This window comes from Odontomachus brunneus, unplaced genomic scaffold (assembly GCF_010583005.1).
Source record: "Odontomachus brunneus isolate Ranch 3 - 2012 unplaced genomic scaffold, Obru_v1 Obru_scaffold_205, whole genome shotgun sequence".
In the NCBI taxonomy this organism is placed as follows: Eukaryota; Metazoa; Arthropoda; class Insecta; order Hymenoptera; family Formicidae; genus Odontomachus; species Odontomachus brunneus.
In genome coordinates, this window is record NW_022639655.1 from 538,888 (window position 1) to 541,717 (window position 2,830).

Below are 2,830 nucleotides of genomic sequence, written 5' to 3' on the forward strand. Positions count from 1 at the left end.
ATATATATATATATATATATATATATATATATATATATATATATATGTGTGTGTGTGTAACTAAATATAGAGTATAATCGTATATTGTTTTGAGTGTAACGTCCAAAAAATAAAAAATAAAAATAGATCTTGATGTCTCCTGAAATTGATTTGTCAGCAGTATCACAAACCGTTTTTAGTTTCTAATCATTAATCAATTAATCGCATTAATCAATTCTGAATAACCAACGTTAATTTTGAAACGTCAATTTCTGCTTTAGGGTTTTATTTTATGCATTTAAAGCTGTCGATTAGTGAAAAACAACTTTGATTTACATTTTAAAGCCTGCAAGTTGAACAATTTCCTTGAAATATGGGATAAAATATTTATGGTCATCTTCGACTTATATATGCTAATATTTTGTTTCTATAACAGATTTGGCTTACTTAGGTGAATAAAGAGCGAAATGATATTGCTAATTAATTTTGGCATGGCATGTGTGTTGAAAGAATCTCAATCTGTGTGTGTGATGCTGAAATCGCACGATAAAGGGACTTCGTTTTGTTTGAAAACGCAAACTTCAGTTACAGTTAAAATAGTGAAAAATACAAAAGTATAAATGGATCTAATTTGCAATTAAATCACTCATGCTATCTTCATGAAACGCACGAATGAAGTAATCTAACGTAAGCCGAGGGTAGATTATTCACTCTACTGCGCAGAGAGAATCTAGCAGGAAGGAAAACGAGATAAACCTATATTATTCTTGCCAGGCCGTAATTAAGTGTGAAACTTACGACGACTCCCGGTCAGTCAACCCGTTGCAAAAAGTAATGAAAGTCGCGGATGAATGTGCAATCTACTGACCTAAATCGCGAGCTGTAAAGTAGCAACAACACAGTAGACAGAATTATCTTGCGTAATAGCTCGACGAATCGAATAGGCGAAGTAAAGCAATAATGGCCTGGTTTATACTTGATACGCGTACTAAATAACTTTCTATTAAATAATCTTAATATCGACGATGTATATAAACAACGATATATTAAACTGATATAATACTCATCGATAAAATGTATTGTATCGATAAATGCGTCGTCGTTGATATGCATTATCTTGCGTAATAGCTCGACGAATCGAATAGGCGAAGTAAAGCAATAATGGCCTGGTTTACACTTGATACGCGTACTAAATAACTTTCTATTAAATAATCTTAATATCGACGATGTATTTAAACAACGATATATTAAACTAATATAATACTCATCAATAAAACGTATTGTATCGATAAATGCGTCGTCATTGATATGCATTGTCAATATTAAGATTATTTAATAGAAAGTTACTATTTATTAGGTGTACAACTTTGCTTCCGCCGTTTTTTTTTCCGAAATTCGAGGCTTTATTGTAAAAAACTGGTTATACATTTATGATTCAAAGTATTGTCCATCGCTGGCCATTACTTTCTCCCATCTTTCGGGCAACGTACGAATCCCGCATCGAAAAAACTGGTCATCTTTTGAGGCGATCCACGAATCGATCCAATTTTTTACTTCTTCATAAGACCGGAAGTTTTGGTCAGCCAGGCCGTGTGTCATTGATCGAAACAAGTGATAGAGGGAGCAACGTCTGGAGAATACGACGGGTGGGGTAGGATTTCCCATTTCAACGTTTCCAAGTATGTCTTGACCACTTTCGCAACATGGGGTCGAGCATTGTCATGCTGCAAAATCACTTTATCGTGTCTCTCGTTGTATTGTGGCCGTTTGTCTTTTAATGCTCGGCTCAAACGCATCAATTGCGTTCGATACCGATCGCCTATGATTGTTTCAGTCGGTTTTAACAGCTCATAATACACTACGCCGAGCTGGTCCCACCAAATACAGAGAATGACCTTGGAGCCGTGAATATTCAGTTTGGCCGTCGACGTGGAAGCATGGCCGGGAACTCCCCATGATTTTCTGCGCTTGGGGTTATCGTAATGAACCCATTTTTCGTCCCCCGTCACAATGCGATGCAGAAATCCCTTTCGTCTTTGCCTTTCAAGCAGCTGTTCACAACCAAACAACATCTCTCGGCTTCATTTCGTACGGCACCCAATTTCCTTGCTTCTGAATCATTCCCATGGCTTTGAGGCGTTTTGAAATGGCTTGTTGAGTCACTCCCAATGATCGTGCCAATTCTTCTTGATTTTGACACGAGTCTTGATCAAGTAATGCCTCCAATTCTGCATCTTCGAAAACCTTCTCTCTTCCACCGCTATGCCGGTCTTCGACGTCAAAATCATCGTCCTTGAAGCGTTGAAACCACTCACGACACGTTCTTTCACTAATAGCGGCCTCACCATAAGTATTTGAGAGCATTCGATGAACCTCAGCAGCATATTTCTTCACATTGAAGCAGAAAAATAAAACCTCCCGCAAATGACGAGAATTTAGCTCATAAACTGACATTTTCAATCGAGAATAACTTTATGATGCAGACACAAATCGACTAATGTTTCTATGGGGTTATGTTGACAGATGCCCAAGTTTATTGTATGACGTCTATGATCTATTTATTTCGACCACCACTTACCGCTAAAGCCATCTATAGGAAAACGGCGGAAGCAAAGTTGTACACCTAATCAAGTACGACCAGGCCATTATTACTTTACTTCGCCTATTCGATTCAAGTGCACGATGTAAACCAAACCAAAGAGTAGGGTGCAGATACTTGCACCATACTCGCCATATACATTTTCCAATTTAATTCATGATCTCATATAAGTGATAATGTATATTTATGCTTGATACTTGTGCCAAATTATATTTATTTAGGATTCAAATTTAAGATACAAAGGATTCAAAG